The sequence below is a fragment of the Lepus europaeus genome, chromosome 6, assembly GCF_033115175.1.
Source record: "Lepus europaeus isolate LE1 chromosome 6, mLepTim1.pri, whole genome shotgun sequence".
NCBI lineage: Eukaryota > Metazoa > Chordata > Mammalia > Lagomorpha > Leporidae > Lepus > Lepus europaeus.
The window spans coordinates 90521737-90535015 of record NC_084832.1 but is presented as its reverse complement, the minus strand read 5'-3'; the positions used below and the strand labels follow the sequence as shown (position 1 = coordinate 90535015).

The 13279-nt window shown below is 44.9% G+C and overlaps 1 protein-coding gene across 2 annotated transcripts in view; it reads left to right on the top strand.

Annotated features, from left to right (window-relative positions):
* MIPEP (mitochondrial intermediate peptidase) overlaps positions 1-13279 on the top strand; it is a 176960-nt gene that overhangs the window by 38967 nt on the left and 124714 nt on the right. The window lies entirely within an intron of this gene.

The following is a 13279-nucleotide window of genomic DNA, read 5'->3' as shown; positions in this document are numbered from 1 at the left end:
GGGATGGGCAGACAGAGGGAGATCTTCCATTTGTTGGTTCACTCCCCAAATGACCACAATGACCAGGGCTGGGCCAGGCCTAAGCCAAGAGCCAAGAGCTTCTTCCAAGTCTCCATGTGGTTGCAGGAGCCCAAGCACTTTCCCAGGCACATTAGCAGGGAGCTGGATTGGAAGTGGAGCAGCTGGGACTTGAACTAGTACCCATATAGTAGGATACCAGTGTTGTAGGCCACGTCTTTAATTGGCTGAGCCACAGTGCAAGCCCCAGCCCTAATCTTATTTTAAGAACATTTATTTATTTATTTATATTTGGAAGGCAGAGAGATGAAGACGGAGAGATCTTCGGTACATTGGCTCAGTTCTCAAATGCCCACAGTAGCCAAGACTGGACCAGGCTAAAGCCAGGAGCCTGAGACTCAATCCAGGTCTCCCATGTGGGTAGTAGGGACCCAAGTACTTGAGTCATCATCTGCACCCTCCAAAGATGTGTATTAGCAGGAAGCTAGATTGGAAGTTGTTCCAGAACTCGAACCCAGGCAATCTGACATAGGATATGGACATCCAAAGTGGCATCCTAACCACTACACCAAATGCCTGCCCCAGAATCCTACCCCTCAGTAAACCATGAACACTTTTCTCTTATAGTTAGTTTTTGAGATATGCAGTTTAACTGAGAGTTAAGATTGATTGAGGTAATAGATGAAGATAGCAGTTTTTAGTCTTTGTCCTCAAAAAGCATGTTGGCATAGATCATGGTATTGATTTGGCTGCTCCTAGGCTTTGCCGTATTTCTGTTGCCGTACATTATTGAATTATCAAGTAGAGGGTAGTAGGTATTTCTCCAAAGCAAGACCTGACTAGTCTTTAAAAATTCTTTTGGCCTATGTCAAAAGCAATACATGGTCACTTTAGACGTCCTCTTCTGCACCATCAGGCCCAGATGTCCTCACCTCAGGTGGTGTGTGTTAGAGAGCCTACCTGCTGAATTTTCGTTGGCTTTTCCATCTTTGCCTTCTCTGTTACATAACAGTTCCTCATACCAGCCTCACCAAAAGTAACTGTCTCCTAACCTTCATGTGATAATATTTGGTCAGCTACTGTTTCTTATAGTTGTGTCCCAAATTAACGTCAGTCATCTTTTCTAAGAAAAAACTTTAAATTCATTTAAAAAATCTGTAATAATGTGGTCATAATAAACAGTGAATGCTTAGAATATATTATGGCTTGATGTAAGGTGAGGTTTCATAAACATGGTTTGTGGCTTCAGAACTTCACCCTGCTCCCTATGATTGCATAAAAAATATTTTTTTTCTTTCAAAGAAAGATTTGCCTAGATGTAGCACAAAGGTGTACTAAAATTTGCTTATTAATTCTTTGCTTACATGTATAAATTATTTGCTGGATTTTTGACATTGGAAAGTAAATATAAGTTGAATGTATTTGTTTTTGGTTTTTGCTTCTGTGATTTATATTTTATATGGTATTCCTTCCATGTTATTTCACCCACCCTCCAATTATCACAGTACCTTAGCCTTAAATTTAGTGACATTTTTGTTATTTTACTGTGCTCTGTAAATATAGCATGCCCAAATGATAGTTCTGTGGATGTTTACTTATGAATATTTGAAGATTTGGAAAAGATACAATCAAGAGGGATTTCAAGCAGATGTGGTAATTGGGCAACTGAGGTCCCTGAGGTGTTTGATCTTAAACAGAAGTCACTGCGTAAGGACTGCCTCTTTGCCTTTGTGTGACAACCACAGTCCTGGAAAGTGCAGCCTTGCCAACTGGCTCTGGAGTCAGTGCTTACAGATCCCTGAGCCCCCAGCAGCTGAGAGTGCTCTCTGGGCTACACCCACCATGGAGTATGTGTGGGGTGTGTGTGTAAGGGGGTGCTTTTGTCCATGTCTGCTTTTTTTGTTTTGTTTTCTTTTTTGACAGGCAGAGTGGATAGTGAGAGAGACAGAGAGAAAGGTCTTCCTTTTTGCCGTTGGTTCACCCTCCAATGGCCGCTGCGGCCGGCGCATCTCGCTGATCCGAAGCCAGGAGCCAGGTGCTTCTCCTGGTCTCCCATGCGGGTGCAGGGCCCAAGGACTTGGGCCATCCTCCACTGCCTTCCCGGGCCATAGCAGAGAGCTGGCCTGGAAGAGGGGCAACCGGGATAGAGTCCGGCGCTGTGTTGATCCGAAGGCAGGAGCCAGGTGCTTCTCCTGGTCTCCCATGTGGGTGCAGGGCCCAAGGACTTGGGCCATCTTCTACTGCTTTCACAGGCCACAGCAGAGAGCTGGCCTGGAAGTGGGGCAACTGGGATAGAATCCGGCGCCCCAACCGGGACTAGAACCTGGTGTGCCGGCGCCGCAAGGCGGAGGATTAGCCTGTTAAGCCACGGCGCTGGCCTTTGTCCATGTCTGACATTGGAAAGAATGGGAACTGCTGTGGCATTTGGAAGGAGTTCTCTGAAGTCAGGGAGCTGGCAGGTCGTGGCACCACCACTTAAGAACTGTCTACCCTCCGCAAACCTCTCAGCAAGGTTATTTGTAGGAGAGGGGTTGTAGTCATCCCTACTTGGCAGTCGGGGTTAAATGAGATTTTGTTGCTAGTAGTTGAATAACGCTGTTGTATGGAATTGGCCATCTGTGGGTCGTCTTTTAGAGAATGCTGTTTAAGTACTGTGGTGCTGTTTAAGTACTCTCTATTGAGGGAGGGGTCAGTTCTCCCTTTAGTGCCGTCATGTAGAGGCAGGCATGTGGCGCATCAGTTAAAGACACCACGTGGGATGCCCATATCCCATATTGGAGTGCCTGGGTTGGAGTCCTGGCTCCGCTTCTGATTCTAGCTGCCTGTTAATGTGCACCCTGGGGAGCAACAGGTGATGGCTCAAGTACTTGGGTCCCTCCCACCCATTGGAAGACCCTGACTGAGTTCTGAGCTCCTAGCTTAGGCCTGGCTCAGGCGTGGCTGTGGCAGGCATTTGAGGAACAAATCAGCGGATCCAAGATATCTGGCTTTCCTTCTCTTTCTTTCCCTGCCTTTCAAGTAGAAAGAAAAGCACTCATCTAAAGTGGAATGAATGTATTGAGTTGTAGAATGCTCATCAGAGAAGGTTTTGAATATAAAGAAGACTGAACAGGGACATCCACTTCGCTGGTGCTTCATAGCATCAGCATAGCTCAGTGGAGGGGTCCTGCTTGGCCCACAGGACAGCTCACTGCTGTTGGTCACTTCCTTCTGTGAGGTCAAAGGTCACTACCATCTTCAACATAAAATTGGAGCTGTCAGTCAAGGCTTTGTGTGATCTCATCACAGCCTACATATCTCACTTGTATTTTTTTAAGATTTATTTATTTATTTGAAATGCAGAATTACAGAGAGGAAAAAGGGAGAGAGCAATATTCCATCTTCTGTTTCACTCCCCAAATGGCCGCAATGGCTGGGGCTAGGCCAGGAGCCAGGAACTCCATTCAGTCTCCCACATGGGTAGCGGTGGCCCAGATACTTGAGCCATTCTCTACTGCTTGCCCAGGCACATTAGCAGGGAGCCAGATCGGAATTGGAGCAGCTGAGATGCCAGCATTGCAGGTGGTGGCTTAACCCACTGTATCACACACCAGCCCCAGCCTACTTTTCTTTTGGGGGTATAGCCCAAAATAGCCCTTCTGATTTTTCTCCCACAATTCTCTCCCTCCATAATTTACTTTAGCCAGACTAAACTCGGTTCTCCAGCCAGACCCCCTTTCTGCCACAGAACCTGTGTCTGGCATGCAGAGGGGCTCCTGTTGCCTTCTTGTCTACTCTCTGCACCTGTTGCTGAGAGCGCCAGGAGCCTCCAGGTCTGTACTTGCCACATGCAGCTCCTGGCACCACCATGCTCACAGCTTGTGTGCAGCCCTGTTGAGCTGTTGGTTATGTGTCCCGGGCAACGTGCTCCTGACCTGTGTGAGCTAAATATGTCTGGCCAGCCTTGTTTTAAAACTGCACGGCACATACTCTGGATATTCAGCAGATGCATAGCAGTTGGTAGCCATTTTTCTAGCCTATATCCAAATCAGTCAGTAGAAATCACTATTAAAATCAATCCAGTGTGGCCGGCGTTGCGGCTCAATAGGCTAATCCTCCACCTTGCGGCGCCAGCACCCTGGTCAGGGTGCCAGATTCTGTCCTGGTTGCCCCTCTTTCAGGCCAGCTCTCTGCTATGGCCCGGGAGTGCAGTGGAGGATGGCCCAGGTCCTTGGGCCCTGCACCCCATGGGAGACCAGGAGAAGCACGTGGCTCCTGGCTTCGGATCAGCGCGATGCGCTGGCTGCAGCGAGCCTTTCCACGGAGGCCATTGGACGGTGAACCAGCAGCAAAAGGAAGACCTTTCTGTCTGTCTGTCTGTCTCTCTCTCTCTCACTGTCCACTCTGCCTGTCCAAAAAAAAAAAAAAAAAAATCAATCCAGTGATGATGTAGGTTTTTTTTTTTTTTTGAAAGAGAATGTCATATTTTTAAATGCAACTGATTATTTGAGAGGCAGAGAGAGAAGGAGTTTTTGTTTTTGTTTTTTTAGCTAGAGTTAGACAGTGAGACAGGTCTTCCTTCCGTTGGTTCACTCCCTAAATGGCTGCCACAGCCGGTGCACTGTGCCAATCTGAAGCCAGGAGCCAGGTGCTTCCTCCTGGTCTCCCATGCGGGTGCAAGGCCCCAAGCACTTGGGCCATCCTGCACCGCCTTCCTGGGCCACAGCAGAGGGCTGGACTGGAAGAAGAGCGATCGGGACTAGAACCCAGCACCCATATGGGATGCCAGCGCCACAGGCGGAGGATTAATCAAGTGAGACACGGCACTGACCCTGAGAAGGAGATTTTTAAAGAGGGATTACTCCCATCTGCTGGTTCATTACCCAAATGCCTGCTATAACCAGCTATGGCTGGGCTGGGGCCATAGCTAGGAGCTGAGAATTCAGTGCAGGTGTCCCACATGGGTGACATGGACCCGACAACTTTGAGCCATCAGTGCTACTTCCCAGGGGCTTCATTGCCAGGCACCTGGAGTCTGGAGCCAGAACTGGGACTGAAACCCAGGCACTCCAACATGGAACACAGAAGTCTTAACCTCCAGGCCAAGTTCTAGGCCCTCATAGCTTTTTTTTTTTTTTTTTTAAAGATTTATTTATTTCTTTATTTGAAAGGCAGAGTTACACAGAGAAAGAAGGAGAGGCAGAGAGAGAGAGAGAGAGAGAGAGAGAGAGAGAGATTGGTGTCTTCCATCTGCTGGTTCACTCCCCAGATGGCCGCAATGGCTGCAGCTGTGCTGATCCGAAGCCAGGAACCAGGAACTTCTTCCAGGTCTCCCACGTGGGTGCAGGGGCCCAAGGACCTGGGCCATCTTTCCCAGGCCATAGCAGAAAGCTGGATCGGAAGTGGAGCTGCTGGGACTTGAACCAGCACCCATATGGGATGCTGGCACGCGGCCTTACCTGCTATGCCACAGTGCTGGCCCGCCCTCATAGTTTTTTGAATGATGTTTTTCATCCAGCAGATTTGTTGAAAGTAGTGATATGGTCAGGAGATCTTTGGAGTGTGTATTTGTTGATGGAGCCTTCCACCTTGTTCACTGAAACTTTGCCATCACCAGCGGTCCTGACAACACAGTGTAGCCTGCTTGATATGCACATGGGCCTTTAGCTTACTTAACTAAACCTTTAGTACCAGTTCACTTATTTGGCTATTGGTTCAGTTTAAAAAAATAATGGAGAGAAGGGATGTCCAGAATTGCCTCAGAGGTCATTGTAAGAAGTGGGAATTTTAAACATCTGTTTTAAGTAGCTTAGCAGGCAAGTGATTGAGTTTTGGATTGAGGTTTCAGTAATCTTGATTGATAAGAGTGGGCACGGAGGCACAGGTAATGGATGGGAAAAGAAAGGGAAAATATCATAGGTTAGGTTTTGAGGTTAGAGGAGTGGGATAAAGCAAAGATTTCTAAATCCTTGTTGAATTCAAGGACTTTCAAATAAAGACTTAAATGTGTGGGGTGACACAAAAAGAAACATAGACGGGGGTTTCTTTTATGTTAACCCCAGGGACATTTTTGTTTTGCTTTTGTGTTAAATACTTCAGATTTATTATAAGTTTCTTAAATGTCTGCCTAAAGAAAAAAGAACCTATTTAAAAGTTGGAGTAGAGCTTAATGTGCTTTCATACCCAAGGTGCATCTTGGGAAATAGTGACTGTTGTGCCATCAGAAAGAGCAGTGCGGCTTTTTTCTTGTTCAGGTTTAGGACTGCAGTCCTCAAGGGGGAATAAAATGAATGGTTTCAGCTATGAAAAGTAGATGTGAAATGATTTTATTGGAAATTAAATTTTGTTTCTAAATAGGCAGTGCATTCACATGACTCCTCAAAGCAGTGCTGAAAAGTGTTCATTAAGACAGGATGAAGTCATCCCTGCCTCTGTCCCCAGAGGTCATCACTTTAAGGTTGTTTAATGGTTCCTTCCCTTGTTTGGGTTTTGTTCTTAATGCTTTGGGCACATTATTTCTTTTCTGCCAATAATGAGTTTCAGGGAATCATATTTCATTTATTTTGGTACTTTTTAAAATGAGTATTTAAAAAAACTCATGGAAAATAAATTAAAAATGTTTGTTTAGGTACAAAATTTTTTGAATGCATGCATCTCTGGCCAGCGCCGTGGCTTAACAGGCTAATCCTCCGCCTTGCAGCGCCGGCACACCGGGTTCTAGTCCTGGTCGGGGCACCGATCCTGTCCCGGTTGTTCCTCTTCCAGGCCAGCTCTCTGCTGTGGCCAGGGAGTGCAGTGGAGGATGGCCCAAGTCCTTGGGCCCTGCACCCCATGGGAGACCAGGATAAGCACCTGGCTCCTTCCATTGGAACAGCGCAGTGCGCTGGCCGCAGCGCGCTACCGCGGTGGCCATTGGAGGGTGAACCAAAGGCAAAAGGAAGACCTTTCTCTCTGTCTCCCTCTACTGTCCACTCTGCCTGTCCAAAAAAAAAGAAATTCATGCATCTCCTTTTATAATACACATTTTTTAATGAACTTTTTGAATATCTCTGGTTTAGATTTCAAAATTTTTTTGTACGAAAACAAACTCAATTTTCCATGAACTTTTTGAAGTTCCTCTGTATTAAGATATCATTGGGAAGTGGAATTTGGTATTATCCATTCCTTGATAAGGACATGTTCTTAAAATCTCAAGAGTATTCACATAATGAAATAAGGGTGTTTTGTGTTTTAAACTATTCAGAAAACACTGGACTGTCACCAAAGAACTTCTGTTTGATTTGTGACATTATAGTCTTTGTTAGCATAGGTGTCATGATCTTAGGGTTTTTTTTTTTTTTTTTTTTTTAAGATTTATTTTATTTATTTGAAAGAGTTACAGAGAGAGGGGGAGAGACAGAGAAGTTTTCCATCCTCTGTTTTGCTTCCCGAATGGCTGCAATGGCCAGAGCTGGGCCATTCTGAAGCCAGGAGCTAGGAGGTTCCTCCAGGTCTCCCACATGGGTGCAGGGGCCTAAGCACTTGGATATTCCTCTACTTCATTATCACTTGGGTTAGTAAGGAGCTGGATCAGAAGTTAAGCAGCTGGGACTCGAACTGGCACCCATATAGGATGCTGGCGATGGTGGTTTTAACCTGCTATGCCACAGCACCAGCCCCTAGCTTCAGATTTAGTCATTTTAAATTTAGTCATTTCTTGGGGGAATGCCAGAATAACTGTAAGTGGCCAGTTGTGCTAAGTTTTAATGCCTTGGTTTTGAACTTGGTCTTTAGGAGCCTGTTTAGTGAAACTCAGAGCACCTGGGTTTATGAGTGCCAGTTGGTTCTGAGAACCGATGGCTGCATCCCTGCGGAGGGCAGAGGGCAGAGGGGCTGGCGATCACTACAGTTCAGTGCCAGGAGCTTCAGAGACTCGGCAGCATCAGAGGGATGGCTCTGTGGCTGGGCAGACTCTTGAGGCAAAGGACTGTCCTGGCCACTGTCGGCTCTTTTCCCAAAGCTCTGGGGACCAGCACTTGCCTCTTTCTCTTTTGCTACTGTCACAAGTGCCTTCTTACCAGGCTGGCTTTTCTCCCCTCCCAAGGCACGCCCGGCCCTGACTCACAGCTTTCAGCACCTCCCAGGTTGTTCTCCCCACAGCAGGCTGAAGCACATTTGCATTCGTCTTGGTCATTCCTGTCTCACTCTTCCATTGCAGACAGGGCTGAGTGAGAGATGGCTGCGAGTGGAGGGCTCATTGCTGTCCTGAGATTGGCTGCAGCCTCAGAGGTGGGGGTGGCTCTGTCACCTAGTGCCACCTCACTGTGATGCTGTCACCCCTTCTCCCTGCAGGCAGGCCTACTGGCTCTCTTTCCTGCTTCTCTGAAGAAGAGAGTGGAATTGCCCTATCTTTGTTTAGTTTTCATTTCTGTTAACCACAATTTCCAGTGAACTGTGCAGCTAATGTACACCGTTATGGAAAATTATTCCCTGATTACCAGGAAATTTGGCTGGAGCAGTTCTCTGGCTGCTAGCTTCAGAAGTCAACATAGAACCAAATTTGCCTTGCGGATTCTTTTTAAACAAAAGGGGGAAAGGTCTTCTTTATTTTCAGAACAACGTAATTACCTGTGAGAGGCAAACAGGTTCCAATATCATTCAGTTCTTTTACTGTTGCCTCACCTTTATTTAACCAGATTAAACAGTAGCTCTCCCTGTGGCTTTCAAGGCTTAAACATTTCAAAATGTCATCCAATTCTAACATTATAATCATAGTTAGACAATCTTTCCTGATGCCAAAAACATTCTATTCCATTTTCTTTTGATAAAGTTAAAAATAGTCCTCCTAACAGTGCGTCACCTGCTCTCTCCCTTCATGTGTGCCTCACATGTCCTCTAGCAGGCTGTCTTGTCCGTGCTGAAGTGAGCCTCTGAGGGCGGTTGCCCTTTGGCATGAGTGTTCTCTCTTCTACTTGCCTGCACTGACTAGAGAGAACGAGGTGAGCCTGTTTACCTGCAGTTTCAACCTGGATTCACAGACGGCACTTGATTGTGTTTTCTGTCTTCACTCAGTCCAGTGCCAGGAGTTTTGGAAGTAATAGCCAAGTTCTTTCTTTACCTTAATTCCAAATATAACAGAGGTTGAAATATAAGTCTGACTCATAGAATATGCCTCATAAATATGGTGATACATTGATTTTTTTTTTTTTAGAAAATTCAAGCTACAATGAATGAAAAATTCTTCAGTTGAAATTGAAAATCTTGACTGATGTTTTTGTGCTTATTTTAGTCATAATGAGTTTTCCTGATGAGGGTTTATATATATTGCTAAATTCCATTGATATTTATTCTGATGATCATGTTGACTATAATTGTTCTACTTTTTTTGAAGTTGGAAATTTGTAAAGTCATTTGAGCACATTTTTAACCAGAATGAAGAATAGAGCAGTTACTGAGCTTCACTCAGCCACTCTGGTGGATAGTGGAATTTTCTTCCAGTTTTCTTCTTTAGAGAAATCAAAGGGTTCTCGAGAATTCCTATTTCTAGATCCAAATCAGAGAAGTCTTTACAAAAAACTTTGCAAGTGTGAGATGAAGGTGTTGCAGCTAAATCCTGAAGACACACTTAAATTTCACTGTTTAGATTGGGCTGTGGCTCTGAGATGCTGGCAGGTTTGTGTGTGTTGCCTGTAGTGCCTGTGCATTGTTTTGGGTCTCTGGGTGGTAGTGGAACAGGTGTTTTTTGTATGTAGTGTCTACATGCTTATGGACGAAAGTGCTGGGAGCAGGTACTCACAGGCAGATCTTGACATGACAGTGCCCTGTAGAGGCAGGAGGAGCAGCCGTGTCCTGAGCCAGGCTTGCTCGGCTCGGGGCATGGCACCCATGGAGGTCTTAAGTCACACTGAGGCCAAGGAGCTGTGACTCTTGAAATATCACACTGTGTTGACACCCTGGGTTGAGAGCGTAACAGGCAGGGAGTCCTGGGGGGCCAGTCTGCTGCCTTCTCACTCCTTGTCATGCGAGACTGTTCTTGGAGCCCCTCAGATCTGGGTTATAGCTGCTTGGAGATACCTTCATGCTTTTTGAAGCACTGCACCATTGCTGGACCCTTTCCCATTCTGGCTGATCTTCAGGAAGGAATTAACTCCGACCTGGTAGGCGTCACGGAGGGTGTGGAGGAGCATGCAGGTGTGGGTAATCTCTTTCTTGATGTTGAGGTGGCTGAGTAAGGTCCAGGGCAATCTGTGCTTGATGGAGCTTGCATGCCTTGTTAGTTTTCATTGCCCTGAGCCTTTGAGCCTTTGTGGCTGCTCCTTTGACCTAGAGTGCCCTGCAACAGCACCCTTATCTTTCATGGGCTGCTGTAGATGCTGCCTCCTCATTGCAGTTCTCTCGGATTCTTCCATTTCCATTCTTGCCTGGCTAGCAGGGGAATTAACCACATCCTCATCTTGGTGCCAAGGCCCTGGTGCACTGCTCGCATGCCACTTATCACCTGTGCTGATCATGCTTTATGGTTACAGTGTTTCTACGTTGAGGAGTTAGCAGGCACACAGAGTGATAAGTGGATGCCTACTGCATCAACTGGAGCTTCCTGACAGTGCTGCCTTTCTTTTTCTAGGTAATGGCAGCTTTGAGGAGTCCAAGGGAATTGGAATGGGAGCAAGAGTCACTTTCTAACTGTAGTAATACCAGTGGCTGAGATTCATTCAGTGCCCTCTTTTCTCCAGACCCTGCCAGGTTTTTTGCTTATATTTCTCTCATTGTCAATAGAACCTGGAGGTATTGGTCTCATTTTCCTGGTGGGGAAATTGAGGTCACCAAAAACCAAGCAACTTGCCAAGGCACAGAACCAGTAATACACAGAGCCAGTATTTTAACCTCAAACTCAGGGCTCTTCTTCCTTCTCGGACGGCCGTGGATGGCCACAGGCCTTTTTGAGCTGCAGTTTTGTCAAGTGGTAGCAGGTGATAATTCTTGCTGCGCTGTCCTGTAGAGTTAAGTAAGGAGTAGGAGAGATTGTTGTTGTGAAAGTGCTTTGCACATTATAAAGCACCATGACAATGTAAGATAATCTTATCTCAAACCATGACAAGTCTTGCTTTACCAGTTATTCTGACTTTATCATAATCACCAATCTCTTCCTCTCCACCTGCAAACCTGCTAAGATATCCTCTATCTTGGACGATAAATAAGGGGCCAGTGCTGTGGCATAGCGGTAAAGCTGCCTCTTGCAGTGCTGGCATCCCATATGCAGGGGCCCAAGCACTTGGGCCATCCTGTGCTGCTTTCCCAGGCCATAGCAGAGAGCTGGATGGGAAGTGGAGCAGCCAGGACTTAAACTGGTGCCCATGTGGGATGTCAGCACTATAGGCAGTGGCTTTACTGCTATGCCACAGTGCCAGCCACAGCACTGGGTAGAAGTGTAACTTAGTACAACTTTTTGGGGAGGGTAATTTGGCAGTAACTATCAAAAAATGTAAAATCTCATACTCTTAAATTATGCCATTTCTCTGATATGTCTTACAGATAGGCTTTTACCAGCATGACAAGGATGTTCATTTTTGCATCATTCTTAGCAGAGATAAACTAGCAGAAGCTAACTGTCACCCACTAGGAGCAAAGATCGACTGAGTCAGGGAGTTGAGCTCTGGGTGAGGCCATACAAGATGCACTTTTCCTTAGAGAAGTTAAAGTCATTAATAGATGTGATTAGAAGTCTGGGTTACCTTTTATTATCACTAAGGTGGGCAGCTCCAACAGATGTCAGTGGCAGGATTCTTGCTTTATGGCTGCAGCAGCTCTCACTGGCCTTACATCCCCCACCCGTGTAGACCACAGAGGAGGAGATGTATTAAGTAAGTTCTGCACGTGTTTGCTGTACATGACTCTGTACCCATGAGAGAGAATGAGAGAGACTTCCTGTATGGAAATAGGAAGTTTTCCAAATTATATTTTTATGAAAAATAGTAAATATAAAATACAGAATTATATTTATATGTTAAAGCTTGCAGGGTAGTAAGAATGCTACAATTCTGTTTTTGTTAAAAACTTGATGTGTATATAAACTTCCTCATAAATACAGAGAAAGCGCCTGAGGATATGCAAGAAGCTGGTTAGCAGTTGTTACCTGGGGTGGGGCGGGGAGTAGAAATAGGGAGCCTAGGAATACAGCAATGTTGTTTTTTCTCTTTTTATTGTTATTTGAGGGTCTTTTTTTTTTTAAAGCAGGGAGTTTATACTACTTCATAACAACATTTGTTCTTAATCATTTCAAGTTAATACCATTTGCTTTTCAGTGTTCATAATTGATTTTATGTGTACAAAGTTGAAGCCTCATGTAGAATATTGTAAAAACTTATGTTCTGTATGTAAATATTTTTCTCCAAGACAGACTGTTTCCTTAAATTTTGCCTGACTGCCACATATGTATGTCATGAACATTACATAAGTCAGCAAATATTTTTAGGTTATAGTTTAACCAAAAAAAAAGACTACATTATTGTCAGCATTATCTTTCTTTATAAAAATAAATGTTATCTGTCCATTATAATCTTAAGAAAGTTTAATTTTAAGATACAAGGCTTGTTTTCCTACTTTGATTTAATGTTGATTTTCATTATCTTGCAACAAAAAAGTGAATTTTCTTTTATAATCAAGTTGGCTAGCAAGAGTATTATGTGATTAACTTGTATTGCTATGTATTCATGTTCTAACTAATTTGAACTTGACCTTTTCATTTTATCTGAGGTCAGTCTGATGCAAATGTCAACTGATAAGTGAATTATTTATTTTGCATAAAACATTGCTCTGTTTTGATACTCACCTAAACAAGTTTGTTTTTAGTGTTTATGAGACAAGAGCACCTTGCCCAAAGACATGCCTTCTGATTACCAGTAGTCCTTGTGACGGTTATTTTAATGTGAAACATTTATGCTGTGTAGTCTGAAGAGATCCTTGTTTAAAGCCATTATGTTCAAAGGGTGACTACTATGTTGGGATTATTTCAGCTATCACTTCTAGAAATTCGGTTCAAGCTCAGCAGACGAGAGTTGATTGACTCACATAGCTGACAAGTGTAGGGGTAGCGTAGAGACATCTGCATCCAGGATTTAGGAGGTTGCCTGAGTGTGCCTGTAACCCGTGGGGTGGGGAGGTGGTCAGTGCTGCTCAAATGACCTGGAAGAGGTTTGCCACAGGCACAGGGGTTCTGTAATCCACGGTGCGGAATGCAGATGGGGCCGTGCAACTCCTCCTTCCCCTCTCCATAAGTGTAACTTACATTTATTGAGTATTTGCC